The sequence below is a fragment of the Zea mays genome, chromosome 9 (assembly GCF_902167145.1).
Source record: "Zea mays cultivar B73 chromosome 9, Zm-B73-REFERENCE-NAM-5.0, whole genome shotgun sequence".
NCBI lineage: Eukaryota > Viridiplantae > Streptophyta > Magnoliopsida > Poales > Poaceae > Zea > Zea mays.
Genome location: NC_050104.1, coordinates 120,419,532 through 120,435,870, shown reverse-complemented (window position 1 = coordinate 120,435,870; position 16,339 = coordinate 120,419,532).

Below are 16,339 nucleotides of genomic sequence, written 5' to 3'. Positions count from 1 at the left end.
CCCAAATTTAGGGTGTTACAAATCTAACCCCCTTAACAGAATCTCGCCCTCGAGATTCAAGAAGAGGCTAGCAAGAAAATGAGATTGTTTCATCGGTTGATCACGACTTTCTTGAGTTGACTTTCACTATGCAAACTTAACTTGTGGACCGGTTGCTTTGACCTTTAGATGCTTGAGACCGATCGATGCAATTCTTGAGGATCCCTTGGACCTGTGGGTTAGGACCCACACATGCTTCCGCTGCTTCACTTTGATCTTGTTTGTTGATGTTGATCACATTGTCTTCATTGGGGTTAGCGGCTAACCCCCTTAATAGGAGCGTTGATATGCACTTGGTGAAGATGCTGCCGACTCTGATCTTGACTGATTTGGAGGAGTTGGAGGTTGCCAAATTGAAAGGGAAATGTGCCCTTGGGCCATTTCTAAGTATTTTGGTGATTGAGTGCAAACACAAGGGCCTAAATGTGAATTTATGTACATGGATGAACAAGGTGAAAATCATGAAGTAAAGGTATGTTTCTAAGCCTTAGTACATTGGTTTTAAGTACTAATATATTTGTCTAAGTGTTAGAAACAGAAAGAAGAAGAATAGAGAAAAGGAGAAGGGACTTGGCTGTGTGCTGCCAAGACCCAGCTCGGTCTGGAGCACCGGACTGTCCGGTGTGCACCGGACAGTGTCCGGTGCGCCAGGCTGGCGCGACTCGAAGAGGCCGCTCTCGGGTTTTTCTCCAGCGACTTCGGCTAAAATTCACCGGACTGTCCGGTGTGCACCGGACTGTCCGGTGAGCCAACGGTCGGCCAGGGCCAACGGTCGGCCGCGCAATCCGCGCGGGACACGTGGCCGAGCCAACGGTCGGAAGACGGCACCGGACTGTCCGGTGTGCACCGGACATGTCCGGTGCGCCAACAGAGCCAGATCTGCCAACGGTCTGCAACGGTCGTCTTCGCCGTTTAAGGAAACAAATCGGGCACCGGACAGTGTCCGGTGTGCACCGGACTGTCCGGTGCCCCCGACGACAGAAGGCAAAGATGGCCTTCCGGATTTGCTCTCAACGGCTCCTAGCTGCCTTGAGGCTATAAAAGGAGCCCCTAGGCGCATGGAGGAGATACACAAGCAACCTTTGAGCATTCTTGATCATCCACACTAAGTCTCTGCGCATTCGTTTGTGTTTCTAAGTGATTCGAGCTCTGTTCTAAGTGAGAACTCTGAGATAGTCTTGTGAGCTCGACTCTTGGCCGTGTGTGTGCGCTTTTGCTGTGGATTTGTGTGTGTTGCTTCCCTCCCTTACTCTGTGTTTCATTTGTGATCATATACTTGTAAGGGCAAGAGACTCCAATTTGTGGAGATTCCTTGCAAACGGGATAGTGAAAGGAAAACAAAACACCGTGGTATTCAAGTGGGTCTTTGGACCGCTTGAGAGGGGTTGATTGCAACCCTCGTCCGTTGGGACGCCACAACGTGGAGTAGGCAAGCGTTGGTCTTGGCCGAACCACGGGATAAAACCACTGTGTTACTCTGTGCTTGATTCTCTTGTTGTACTGTGTTTTGTTGAGATTGTTGAGACTTCACCTTAGCCACTTGGCAATAATCGTGCTAACACTTAACAAGTTTTTGTGGCTTAAGTTTGAAGTTTTTACAGGATCACCTATTCACCCCCCCTCTAGGTGCTCTCAATTGGTATCAGAGCCGTTCTCTTCAAGAAAGGGACTAACCGCCCGAAGAGATGGATCCTAAGGGGAAGGGAATTGTGATCAACGACAAGGAGAAGGAGTCCTTCGTCAACGAGCCAAGGGATGACAAGTCCAATGACTCGGGCTCGGGCCACAAGCGAAGAGATGGGAAGAAGAAGAAGACAAGACGCATCAAGGAGATCGTCTACTACGACAGCGATGAGTCCTCTTCTTCCCAAAAGGACGACGATCACGACAAACAAAGGAAACCGGTTAATTCGAACTTTTCATTTGATTATTCTCGTATTCCACATAGTTCGAATTCGCATTTGCTTTCCATTCCTCTTGGTAAACCTCCACATTTTGATGGGGAGGACTACGGATTTTGGAGTCACAAAATGCGTAGTCATTTATTCTCTCTCCATCCAAGCATATGGGAGATTGTAGAGAATGGAATGAAATTTGATAGCTCGGATAGCCCTATGTTTATCAATGAACAAATTCATAAAAATGCACAAGCTACTACTGTTCTCTTAGCATCTTTGTGCAGGGAAGAGTACAATAAGGTGAGCGGCTTGGACAATGCCAAGCAGATATGGGACACCCTCAAGATCTCTCACGAGGGGAACGACATCACCATGCTCACCAAGATGGAGTTGGTGGAGGGCGAGCTTGGACGATTCGCCATGATAAGGGGAGAAGAGCCAACTCAAACTTACAACCGGCTTAAGACCCTTATCAACAAGATAAGGAGCTACGGAAGCACGCGTTGGACGGATCACGACGTCGTCCGCCTAATGCTCAGGTCATTTACCGTTCTTGATCCTCACTTGGTGAACAATATACGTGAAAATCCCAGGTACACCAAGATGTCGCCCGAAGAAGTTCTTGGGAAATTTGTTAGCGGGCGAATGATGATCAAGGAGGCGAGATATGTGGACGACGCCTTGAATGGTCCGATCAACGAGCCGCAACCTCTCGCTCTCAAGGCAACACGAAGCAAGGAGGCGCTACCTAGCAAGGTGGCACAAATTGAGGCGGCCGGACTCAACGATGAAGAGATGGCTCTCATCATCAAGAGATTCAAGACGGCGCTAAATGGTCGCAAGGGGCAGCCAAGCAAGACCAAGACCAAGGGGAAGCGCTCATGCTTCAAATGCGGTAAGCTTGGTCATTTTATCGCTAACTGTCCCGATAATGAAAGTGACCAGGAAAAGGGGAACAAAAGAGAAAAGAAGAAGCAATACAAGAAGGCAAAGGGCGAGGCGCATCTAGGAAAGGAGTGGGACTCGGATTGCTCCTCCTCCGACTCCGACAACGAAGGACTCGCCGCCACTGCCTTCAACAAATCGGCTCTCTTCCCCAACGAGCGTCTCACATGTCTTATGGCAAGGGAGAAGAAGGTGAGTACTCAAGACTCCACTTATGCTTCTTCTAGTGATAGTGAGTCTAGTGATGACGACATAGATTATTCATGCTTGTTCAAGGGCTTAGATAGATCTAAGATAGATAAAATCAATGAATTGATTGATGCATTGAATGAAAAGGATAGGCTTTTAGAAAAGCAGGAGGATTTATTGTATGATGAACATGATAAATTTGTAGAGGCACAAAAATCATATGCTTTAGAAGTAAAAAGAAATGAAATGCTTTCTTATGAACTATCTACTTGTCATGAAACCATTTCTACTTTACAAGGTTTTAACAATGATTTAAATGCTAAGTTAGAAGTAGCAAATAAATCTAATTCTTGTGTAGAACATGTTAAGATTTGCACTAGGTGTAAGGATTTCGATGTTGATGCCTGTAGTGAACATCTAGTTTTAATTTCCAAATTAAATAAGGAAGTGGCTAGTCTTAATGCCCAACTTAAGACTAGCAAGAATGAAGTTGATAAAATAAAATTTGCAAGGGATGCCTATACGGTTGGTAGACACCCCTCAATTAAGGATGGTCTTGGCTTCAAGAGAGAGGCCAAGAACTTAACAAGCCATAAGGCTCCCATCTTCGTCAAGGAGAAAGGGAAGGCCCCTATGGCTAGTAATGCTAAAAAGAACCATGCTTTTATGTATTATGATAGAAGAAATGCTAGAAATGCTTATAATGATTTTGATTCACATGTTTATGATTCTCATGCCATGTTTGCCTCTAGTTCTTCTTATAAGCATGATAGGGATATGCCTAGGAGAAATATTGCTCATGTGCCTAGAAAGAATGTTATTCATGCTCCTAGGAAAGCAGTGAATGAACCTTCTATAATTTATTGTGCTTTAAACACTTCCTTTGCTATCTGTAGAAAGGATAGGAAAATAGTTGCTAGGAAGTTAGGGGCAAAATACAAGGGAGACAGGACTCGCATTTGGGTCCCTAAGGACATTTGTGCTAACCTTGCAGGACCCAACATGAGTTGGGTACCTAAGACCCAAGCCTAAATTTGCCTTGCAGGTTTATGCATCCGGGGGTTCAAGCTGGATTATTGACAGCGGATGCACAAACCATATGACGGGGGAGAAGAAGATGTTCACCTCCTACGTCAAAAATAAGGATTCCCAAGATTCAATTATATTCGGTGATGGGAATCAAGGCAAGGTAAAAGGGCTAGGTAAAATTGCAATTTCAAATGAGCATTCTATATCAAATGTATTCTTAGTGGAGAGTCTTGGATATAATTTACTATCTGTCAGTCAATTATGTCAAATGGGATATAATTGTTTATTTACAAATGTAGATGTGTCTGTCGTTAGAAGATGTGATGGTTCACTAGCTTTTAAGGGTGTATTAGACGGCAAACTTTATTTAGTTGATTTTGCAAAAGAAGAGGCCAGTCTAGATGCATGCTTAATGGCTAAAACTTGCATGGGCTGGCTGTGGCATCGCCGCTTAGCACATGTGGGGATGAAGAACCTTCACAAGCTTCTAAAGGGAGAACATGTGATAGGTCTAACCAATGTACATTTCGAAAAAGATAGACCTTGTGCAGCTTGTCAGGCAGGTAAACAGGTGGGAGGAGCGCATCACAGCAAGAATGTGATGACCACGTCAAGACCCCTGGAGCTACTGCATATGGACCTCTTCGGACCCGTCGCCTATCTAAGCATAGGGGGAAGTAAGTATGGTTTAGTTATTGTTGATGATTTTTCCCGCTTCACTTGGGTGTTCTTTTTGCAGGATAAGTCTGAAACCCAAGGGACCCTCAAACGCTTCCTCAGGAGAGCTCAAAATGAGTTTGAGCTCAAAGTGAAAAAGATAAGAAGCGACAACGGGTCCGAGTTCAAGAACTCTCAAGTGGAGGAGTTCCTTGAAGAGGAAGGGATCAAGCACGAGTTCTCCGCTCCCTACACACCACAGCAAAATGGTGTGGTAGAGAGGAAGAACAGGACGCTCATTGACATGGCGAGGACGATGCTAGGAGAGTTCAAGACCCCCGAGTGCTTTTGGACGGAAGCCGTGAACACTGCTTGCCACGCCATCAACAGGGTCTACCTTCATCGCCTCCTCAAGAAGACGTCGTATGAGCTTCTAACCGGTAACAAACCCAATGTATCGTACTTTCGTGTATTTGGGAGTAAATGCTACATTCTAGTGAAGAAAGGTAGAAATTCTAAGTTTGCTCCCAAAGCTGTAGAAGGGTTTTTGTTAGGTTATGACTCAAATACAAAGGCGTATAGAGTCTTCAACAAATCATCGGGTTTGGTTGAAGTCTCTAGCGACGTTGTATTTGATGAGACTAATGGCTCTCCAAGAGAGCAAGTTGTTGATTGTGATGATGTAGATGAAGAAGATGTTCCGACGGCCGCTATACGAACCATGGCGATTGGAGAAGTGCGGCCACAAGAACAAGATGAGCAAGATCAACCCTCTTCCTCAATTATGGTGCATCCCCCGACTCAAGACGATGAACAGGTTCATCATAAGGAGGCGTGTGATCAAGGGGGAGCACAAGATGATCAAGTGATAGAGGAAGAAGCGCAACCGGCACCTCCAACTCAAGTTCGAGCGATGATTCAAAGGGATCATCCCGTCGACCAAATTCTGGGTGACATCAGCAAGGGAGTAACTACTCGATCTCGATTAGTTAATTTTTGTGAGCATTACTCCTTTGTCTCTTCTATTGAGCCTTTCAGGGTAGAAGAGGCCTTGCTAGATCCGGACTGGGTGTTGGCCATGCAAGAGGAGTTAAACAACTTCAAGCGCAATGAAGTTTGGACACTGGTGCCTCGTCCGAAGCAAAATGTTGTGGGAACCAAGTGGGTGTTCCGCAACAAACAGGACGAGCACGGGGTGGTGACGAGGAACAAGGCTCGACTTGTGGCAAAAGGTTATGCCCAAGTCGCAGGTTTGGATTTCGAGGAGACTTTTGCTCCTGTGGCTAGGCTAGAATCAATTCGTATCTTGCTAGCATATGCCGCTCACCATTCTTTCAGGTTGTTTCAAATGGATGTGAAGAGCGCCTTCCTCAACGGGCCAATCAAGGAGGAGGTGTACGTGGAGCAACCCCCTGGCTTCGAGGATGAACGGTACCCCGACCATGTGTGTAAGCTCTCTAAGGCGCTCTATGGACTTAAGCAAGCCCCAAGAGCATGGTATGAATGCCTTAGAGATTTCTTAATTGCTAATGCTTTCAAGGTTGGGAAAGCCGATCCAACTCTTTTTACTAAGACTTGTAATGGTGATTTGTTTGTGTGCCAAATTTATGTCGATGACATAATATTTGGTTCTACTAACCAAAAGTCTTGTGAAGAGTTTAGCAGGGTGATGACGCAGAAATTCGAGATGTCGATGATGGGCGAGTTGAACTACTTCCTTGGGTTCCAAGTGAAGCAACTCAAGGACGGCACCTTCATCTCCCAAACGAAGTACACGCAAGATCTGCTAAAGCGGTTTGGGATGAAGGACGCCAAGCCCGCAAAGACTCCGATGGGGACCGACGGACACACCGACCTCAACAAAGGAGGTAAGTCCGTTGATCAAAAAGCATACCGGTCAATGATAGGTTCTTTGCTTTACTTATGTGCTAGTAGACCGGATATTATGCTTAGCGTATGCATGTGTGCTAGATTTCAATCCGATCCTAAGGAGTGTCACTTAGTGGCGGTGAAGCGAATTCTTAGATATTTGGTTGCTACGCCTTGCTTCGGGCTCTGGTATCCAAAGGGGTCTACCTTTGACTTAGTTGGATACTCAGACTCCGACTATGCTGGATGTAAGGTCGATAGGAAGAGTACATCAGGGACGTGCCAATTCTTAGGAAGGTCCCTGGTGTCATGGAACTCTAAGAAACAAACATCCGTTGCCCTATCCACCGCTGAGGCCGAGTATGTTGCCGCAGGACAGTGTTGCGCGCAACTACTTTGGATGAGGCAAACCCTCCGGGACTTTGGCTACAATCTGAGCAAAGTCCCACTCCTATGTGACAATGAGAGTGCTATCCGCATGGCGGAAAATCCTGTTGAACACAGCCGCACAAAGCACATAGACATCCGGCATCACTTTTTGAGAGACCACCAGCAAAAGGGAGATATCGAAGTGTTTCATGTTAGCACCGAGAACCAGCTAGCCGATATCTTTACCAAGCCTCTAGATGAGAAGACCTTTTGCAGGCTGCGTAGTGAGCTAAATGTCTTAGATTCGCGGAACTTGGATTGAATTATAGCATACATGTGTTTATGCATTTGATCAGGTTCATTCTGCATTTTGTTGCTTATTGTGGTGCTCAAGTTGTACCAACACTCCCTGGACCTCACAAGTCCGTTGCAAAGTGATGCACATGTTTAGGGGGAGATATGTTACAACTTGACCCTTTGAGACTAACCATTTGCTTGAGTTTGCTTGATTTAGTCTCGAAGGAGGATTGAAAGGGAAAAGGTGGACTTGGACCATGAGAGACTTCCACTGCACTCCGATGAGAGGGTAACTAATTCCAAGTTCATCTCATGAAATCTTATTGCCATTTGCTCTTAATTGAAGACTTTGGTGAGGCAATGGGGTTAAAAGGCCAAGATTGATCCCGTTTTGGTGCTTGATGCCAAAGGGGGAGAAAATAAAGGCCAAAGCGATAAATGGATCAGCTACCACTTGAGAGATTTTGAAAATAGTAGAATAGAGTTTTTGTTTTGTCAAAAGCTTTTATTGTCTCTATTTTCAAAAGTTGGCTTCTTGTGGGAAGAAGTGTTGATTATGGGAAAAAGGGGGAGTTTTTTGAAATCCGTGGTCAAATTCTTTTGAAATGACTCTCTTTATGCTTCAATATGTGTGTTTGACTTATAGATAGAGATTTGAGTTTGATTTGCAAAAACAAACCAAGTGGTGGCAAAGGATGATCCATATATGCCAAAATTGAATCAAAACCAATTTGAGTTTTTATTTGAAGTGATTTTGCACTTGTTCCACTTGCTTTATGTTGTGTTGGCATAAATCACCAAAAAGGGGGAGATTGAAAGGGAAATGTGCCCTTGGGCCATTTCTAAGTATTTTGGTGATTGAGTGCAAACACAAGGGCCTAAATGTGAATTTATGTACATGGATGAACAAGGTGAAAATCATGAAGTAAAGGTATGTTTCTAAGCCTTAGTACATTGGTTTTAAGTACTAATATATTTGTCTAAGTGTTAGAAACAGAAAGAAGAAGAATAGAGAAAAGGAGAAGGGACTTGGCTGTGTGCTGCCAAGACCCAGCTCGGTCTGGAGCACCGGACTGTCCGGTGTGCACCGGACAGTGTCCGGTGCGCCAGGCTGGCGCGACTCGAAGAGGCCGCTCTCGGGTTTTTCTCCAGCGACTTCGGCTAAAATTCACCGGACTGTCCGGTGTGCACCGGACTGTCCGGTGAGCCAACGGTCGGCCAGGGCCAACGGTCGGCCGCGCAATCCGCGCGGGACACGTGGCCGAGCCAACGGTCGGAAGACGGCACCGGACTGTCCGGTGTGCACCGGACATGTCCGGTGCGCCAACAGAGCCAGATCTGCCAACGGTCTGCAACGGTCGTCTTCGCCGTTTAAGGAAACAAATCGGGCACCGGACAGTGTCCGGTGTGCACCGGACTGTCCGGTGCCCCCGACGACAGAAGGCAAAGATGGCCTTCCGGATTTGCTCTCAACGGCTCCTAGCTGCCTTGAGGCTATAAAAGGAGCCCCTAGGCGCATGGAGGAGATACACAAGCAACCTTTGAGCATTCTTGATCATCCACACTAAGTCTCTGCGCATTCGTTTGTGTTTCTAAGTGATTCGAGCTCTGTTCTAAGTGAGAACTCTGAGATAGTCTTGTGAGCTCGACTCTTGGCCGTGTGTGTGCGCTTTTGCTGTGGATTTGTGTGTGTTGCTTCCCTCCCTTACTCTGTGTTTCATTTGTGATCATATACTTGTAAGGCCAAGAGACTCCAATTTGTGGAGATTCCTTGCAAACGGGATAGTGAAAGGAAAACAAAACACCGTGGTATTCAAGTGGGTCTTTGGACCGCTTGAGAGGGGTTGATTGCAACCCTCGTCCGTTGGGACGCCACAACGTGGAGTAGGCAAGCGTTGGTCTTGGCCGAACCACGGGATAAAACCACTGTGTTACTCTGTGCTTGATTCTCTTGTTGTACTGTGTTTTGTTGAGATTGTTGAGACTTCACCTTAGCCACTTGGCAATAATCGTGCTAACACTTAACAAGTTTTTGTGGCTTAAGTTTGAAGTTTTTACAGGATCACCTATTCACCCCCCCCCCTCTAGGTGCTCTCACAAATGGACAGGTGCAAGAGGAAAGGCTACATATAGAAAAGGTAAGCATAGATGGATTAAAGAGAGAAAATGGTTAGCACCCAACTACCTAACTCTATGGCACTCAGCTAGTAAACTGATGTCATTGCAGACCAAGGGCCACAACACATCAACACTCATCACAGAGAAGCAAATCAGTCATCACACAAAAACAAACAGCACAAGCATACAACAACAAACATTCTGTTGCTACATGTTCCTTCTAATTAAATGGTGGTCTTTCTTGAAAAGGGAATAACTACTCTCTAAGGTTGTTGAAGGACAAGGAGAAGAACAAGACGTGCAGAACAGGGACACGAGCACCATAAAGAATGGAGTTAAAGCAAGCATTGTAAGCGATCAACAAAAGGATACGACCAAGGGCGTAATGGGTAGAACAACACTCTAGGGTTGGGATAGAAAAGGGGAGATTTCCAAAAGCAGACCTTAGATAGGTATCAAGTGAAGATCTAGTGATTACAAGGGTAAGGGGTATATCAAACAAACGCTATGACCGGCAACGCAGTAAAGGAAAAGGGAATGACCAAGAGTGGGTAGGTAAGACAACACTCTTGAACTGGAACAAGGGAGGGGCTTTAAAATGCAGGGATGGGATAAGCATCAAGGTAAAGATCAAGGGATGACAAGGGTTAAGGTGATAACGGACAAACACCCAACCAAAAATTTATTTTAGACCAAAAGTTGCAAGGTGTCAAGAAGGGGGAGCAGTCAATGATGAATAGGTGAGGCATTATCCTCAAACACGGATGGAAAAGAGGAGGCTTCAAAGGATATGTTCGAGATAAGTAGGAGGGTAAGGACATAGATATCACGAGGGTTTTAAAGGCAATAACGAACAAAAATGTAGGATAGGAGGTAAATAAGCATAAGACAAAAGATATTAGTACCATTAAGGATGGAGTTAAGATAGGACCTGCAAATGAAAAAAAATGAGAGGGTACGTCAAAGGGCCGGATAGGTAAACTGCCACTCTCAAATTGAGGTGAAAGAGAGGAGATTTTTTTAAGAGCAAGAATAAAGATAAGTGTCAAGGCAAGACTGATGGATGACAAGGTAATGGTGATAGCAAATAAAACACATAGCAAAGGATGGAGTTAAGACAAGACTTGTAAGGCGACAAGAATTGAAAAGAAATCAAGGGAGAGATGGGTAACTCACAGCTCTCAAATTGGGTTGAAAGAAAGGGGAGGCTTTTAAAGGATAAGTTTAAGGTAAGCATTTAGGTAGAAGACATAAATATCGCAAGGGCCAAAGGTGATAACGGACAAGGGTGTAAGAGAAAAGATAAAGGCATAGAAGAGCAAGTGGTACAAATACAATAACGAATGGAGTTAAGTCTAGGCCTACACACGGTAAAGAAGAGGATATAGTCAAGGGTGAGATAAGTAAAACATATCTCTCGAATTGAGATAGAAAAGAGGAGATTTCAACAAGCAGACCTAAGATAAGTATCAAGGCAAGATCTACAGATTACAAAGGTAAGGATGATATCAAACAAAAGCTCAACAAAGGATGAAGTTAAGGTAAGACAAGACTTGTAAAGCGACAAAGGGAAAGGAAACGAACAAGAGCAGGATAGGGAAAATAACACTCTCGGATTGAAATGGAATAAGTGGGGCTAAGAAATAGGTAAACGTCATGGTAAATATGGAGAGAGGTCAAGGGTCAAAGGTGATAATAGGCAAGGATATAAAGGAAGAGGTAAATGTGCATAAAAAAACCAGGAATCTAGGTACAATCAAGAATAGAAATAAGATAAGTCTTGCAAGAGGTAAAGTATAGGATATAACCACGGGTGAGATAAGTAAGAGACCACGCTTGAACTAAGGTGGGAGATTCGAGGTTTTAGATAACGAACATAGCGTAATCACCAAGGTAAGATTGAGAGATGAGAAGGGTAAAGGTAATAAGAAACAAAAGCTCAACAAAGGATGAGGTTACAAACTCGCGAGCCAAAGAAGAGGATACGACCAAGAGAAAAGAAGGTATGGGACGGAAGGGGCGATTTTAAAGGGCAGGTATGAGACAACCATCAATGTAGGATATAGAGGTGTCAAAGGTGCATATGAAAATAATTAAAAAGCATAACAAAGGATATAGTTAAGACAAGACTCGCGAAACGACAAAGTGGAGAAAACAATCAAGGGTAAGATCGGTAAGGTTCCAACAGAAGGGTTGAAGTAAAGATTCATTACCGAGTGGAGTTACAAGGAAACAACGAGATTACTACATGTGTGCAAAATAAAATGATCACTCATGGATCGTTAAGAAACAAGGGTGGTCAAGGATATATTGACTGAAATGTCTTGAACAGTCATTGGGGTATGAAAGACAAGCATACATAAAAAAATATGAGAGTATGCAAGACTCCAAGGACACGAGCATACTAAGACCAAGGGAATAGAAATTGTTGAAAGGTAATGACTTAACAACGAAATAGAAAGGGATCTCGAAAGACAGGAAGGTCATGAAAACATAAACTGAAATGTAAAAATAGGCAACCGAGTTTTCAGGGTTAAGTGTTTGAATTAAGGGGGTAAGGGTATGGAAGAATCCAAAAGATGCAGCATGTCAATACCAAGGGAATAAAGATTGCCAAATGGTAGCAACTCAAAGACAAAAGAGGAGAGAACCCCAAAAAGATAAGAAGGTTATGGTCAGGGGCATCTACGAAGATGTCGCAAGCACAAGAGTAAGATTAGATCTAATAGATTGAGAGAAGTATAGACCATACTAGAATAAAATACTTTTGGCAAGGGGGCATATAGGAGCACAACATAGAATTAGTCGATATGACTGAAATTTTGAAGCAGAATCAAGGATGAGGTGAAGTAACAGTCAAGAAGTCCTTAAAACGACCAATGCTACTCTAGGTCATCGGTCCTACAGCCAGCATGGCTTTGATACCACTTATGTCACACCCGGTTTTAGAAGGTAAACCGAATGAGAACCATGTACGTGCCAGGATCAGAAATTCACGTACACAGCGATTACATAAATGACTCATCATAGCACAATGCTTCGAATTACAATAAAGAGTAAGTAATAATATTACAGACTAGAGCCATTTACATAATATACATCAAAGTACATAGAATCGAAACGTAGCCAACGTAAACAACCCACCACAGGCAGCTGACTGGGGGAGGTCGCTAGCCTAATCCTCGAACTCGTCGAAGTCCTAGAACTCCTGGAGATTCGCCTCGACACCTTCTTTACGTGAGCATAAATTGCACCAAAGGCAACCTGGTGTTTTGTGAAAGCAAGGGTGAGTACACATCAACGTACTCAGCAAATGTCCCGTTTGGCTGTAGTGGACTAGCTTTATGTGGAGTTAAGGTCAAGCAGTTGCTTTTAGTTGATCAGGTAATTATTACTAGTAGAGAGCCAGGTTTTAACATTAACCCAAGTTGTTAACCCAAAAGTACCCTTTCCAAATGGAAAGAATACCACTTACCATTACCATAGACATAATCATAACCATCCTCCTCATCATCATTTGTAAACAAACCATCTCTGATCAAGTATCTCTAATCAATGGAGCTCCGTTGGCCACTCATAACCGCGAGCACGGCTGATATACCAGTTTCATAACACTCTGCAGAGGTTGTGCACTTTACCCACAAGCCGTGATTCCCTCTCTAGCCCGGGCTTGCAAGACCCTTATTCACTCCCGAGGTGAATGGCCAGGGATTCACTACGAAGCCTTTACAAAGATTCCCTGAGGCTGTAGCCGCCCGTTAGGTTTCCTAAATGCACCGCACTCCTCCCCAAGGGGCGAACCAACCTTGGCAGAGCGAGCCGCATACACCGAGCCCCATTAACGGCACGACGGCGAAGCGAACTACACCCCAGTTCCTCTAATTATTCAGCTAAGGGCGTCCCATTCTACCCTCATGGTTGCACTGTTTTCCCGGGCGGTCATCCAACGAACAGGTCCTTACGGAGAGGCACTCGAGAAACCGCTCGAGCCCCCTAAAGTATTACCAGTCCAACATCATAATCATAGAGACAACATCGTATCATAAGTGTTCGCATCATGTTCATTGATTAAAGTAAAGCAATAGCATGAAGCTAACCATAATAACCCAAAAGGTAATCAAGGACAAGGTAAATACAAAGCTAGTCAATCCTTAGGTTGATCATGGTATGCGGGTTGATGAATTATAAAGTAAATGGGACATAATAGGTCAGAGGACACTTGCCTTCACCAAACAGATGCTCAGGGCCTTCAATCTCGTAGAACTCAAAGAGCTCGATCTCTTGGTCGCCGAAGCTTGACTGTCGATTCCTCGAAGCTCGAAAATGGATCGCAGTCTATTCGCGACGCGCAACGAATACAAACAGGCACAAGCAAACATATACTTGCATAAGAACATTACACAATACAAAATAAAATATTATAAAAGCAAGCAATATAAAATAGAGAGCGCCTCTACGGTTACGCGAGGGAAAGAACCACGATAGTCAAAGCTATGGTCGAGGGGTTAGCACATTTACACTAAGCAAGTATTAATTAGGATAACTAATTCGACGTAATTATATTATTGACATTTATGAAATATAAATTAAACCTACTTAGTTTTGACTAACTTACTGTTTTAATTGTGGACGACTAAACAAATAGTTAATTAACTGGAATGAGTGATTATAAGCAAACGACTTAATATCGCGCGCGAACATCGTGTGATACACGCGAACGACACACGGCAATGCGCGCGACACGCGAAAACGACATGCGTGACACACACACAAAAACGTTGCGCGCGACACATGCAATCGACGCCCGACAACGCGTGCGAATAGCACGCGCGACACGTGCGAACGATGAGCGATGAAGCGGGCGAACAACACGTGTGACACGCACGAACGATGCGCGATGACACGCACGAATACCACGCGCGACAAGCGAGAATCACTAACAGATATCGTGTTTATACTAAACAAGTATTAATTAAGACATTCGAGTATGCATAATCATATTACTAGGTACTTATAAAACGCAACTAACACTATAAATTAGTTTAAGTAGATGGCTACTTTAATAACTATTAGATAAATAAATAATCAATTAATTAAGACATGTATCACGACGAAATAATGTTATCAGCACATAGGCGATAAGGTTACGAAGTTAATGCGACTAAAATGACTCAAAACAGATTTACGACACAAAATATACTGTATAAATAATAATTCCGATTTTAAAAGACGTGACCTATGAGAATTGCTAAACATGTGTCGCGATTACACTAGACAAGTATTTAAATTAAAATATTTGAGTTGGGATTAATCATGTTAGAATTTATTTATAGAAGAGCAAGCTCAAAATTATAAATTAGTTCTAATATAAAAAGCTAACTTACTCAACGTTGGTTAACTAACATTAATTTAATTGATAGACTATGCATTCGTGGTAGCATTGGCCATCCGTTGAATTGGTCACCTTGGCATGATTATGGCGATAGGAACATGGCGTATGTTGAACTTGGGACTGTCGACATCTTCAATCTGTTCCGCGCACAGTAGAGCACACGATGGAAAAACTAGTGTAGAGAAATCTCAGGTGGTATAAGGACAGAGCATCACGACACGTACTGCATATTGAAAAAAACTAACCTAGGCATGGAAATAAAATACGAGTATGAAACACTAAATCGGAGAAGAGCGCAGAAAACAACTTAATTAGATTGGGGTTTGGGACTCACCATGGGGCTACCAATAGAGGATGCAGCAATGGTTATTCGATGGACTTCCCATCAGCGCCCGTCAAATCCAAGGAAAACGATGTGGACCACAAGCACCACAATTAAGCCCTGCCATTGTGCGTGGTGGTGAGCCTCTATGATGCTTGTGCGTGAGCTGCATGCCACTGTGCCCATGCCATTACACCGCACTGGGGTGCTCCGAGGACGAGCTCGTGGAGGGCTTGGTCAGGGGGCTCCACGTACGGGGATGCTAGGCCAGGCCTGGGCACGTGCTCGCACAGGGAGACCGGAGTGAGGGGCTGCTGCACGCCGCAGAAAACGGAGGAGAGGAGCACAGAGGAGGAAAGAAACATGTGTACGATCACCAGCAACTGCAGGCGTCGTTCGTGATTTGGATCTGGGGATAGGAAGTGGATATCTGCATAGGGAAGACGGTTTGGAGAAGAGGAACAGGAGGTGGGGCCCACTCGCAGGCGACGGCGGCGGCGCTCCACTGCGCATGCGTGAGCGAGCGCTGAGCGCAGTGCGGCGTGGCTAGGCTGCACGGAGCGCAGCACTAGGTGGGCGGGCCGAGCGCGCTGGATGGGCCGAGCAGACCGCTGGGCCACGCGAGCAAAGAAGAAAAGGCTGGGCCACGGCTGGGAGGGGGAGTTGGGCTGGAGATGATTTTCCCTTTTTTTATTTACCTTGCTCATTTTCTTGTCTTTGTGCTTAAATTCAAACCCGAGCATGACACGCAAGTTAAATAAATGCACACCAAATAAGTTCATCAATCTAAATATGTGCTCCAGCATGTGATGCAACATTCCAGACTCCTCTAGGTTTTATTTTACTAGGCTCACACGTGTATATATATAACAAAATAACTCCCCACCATTTAAAAAAATAGAAAAGAAGGGAAGAAAGAGGGTAACACCTGAATTTGGTGGATATTAGAAAAGAAATTTTATACCCCCAAATTTAGGGTGTTACAGCAGGCATGGGCGGGCCAACCTCCGGCCGGAGAAATGCGTCATCTACCCCAGGGCTTCCAGCACCGCGTCGCCGATGACGTCAGGGTCAGGCCGCCACCCGCATCCAGTGGGGTCGGTCAGAACCTGGCTGCAGCAGCGATGCTCCTTCGCGCGATGCCGGAGCCATCCACCACCGAGGGTCGGCGAATCCAGGGGGAGCTCAAGAATCTCCTGGAAGGCGCCGCGGTCC